The sequence below is a fragment of the Apostichopus japonicus genome, chromosome 13 (genome assembly GCF_037975245.1).
Source record: "Apostichopus japonicus isolate 1M-3 chromosome 13, ASM3797524v1, whole genome shotgun sequence".
Classification (NCBI taxonomy): domain Eukaryota; kingdom Metazoa; phylum Echinodermata; class Holothuroidea; order Aspidochirotida; family Stichopodidae; genus Apostichopus; species Apostichopus japonicus.
Window position 1 is genome coordinate 2,162,572 of NC_092573.1, and position 370 is coordinate 2,162,941.

Genomic DNA, 370 nt, shown 5'->3' on the forward strand with positions numbered 1-370 from the left:
CTGCTTGCAGAGATATCGTACGACTCGACTCAGGTCGGTGCGTAAAGACCGGATGTCAACAAACGGTACAACAGTATGGAAGCTTACAAACGACACTGCATTGCAGATTTACGTATAAACAGATCGAACATAGGAGTGGGACATAGCGAGCATATACCTCCAACCCATGAGTAATTGGCGGTTCATTCATACTTAGTAAAGATTCCTAAATCCTATTGGTCCATTCAGGTCAGCTGACCGTGGTTAATCCTCTGAGTAACGCACGGTAAAATTACCGGCGGATGAATACAATTGTTACCATGTTTTGTCGTCTGCTTTGATGAGCTATCGAAATACATCAAAAACACAAAATCTTGTTCAAAAGTCTTGC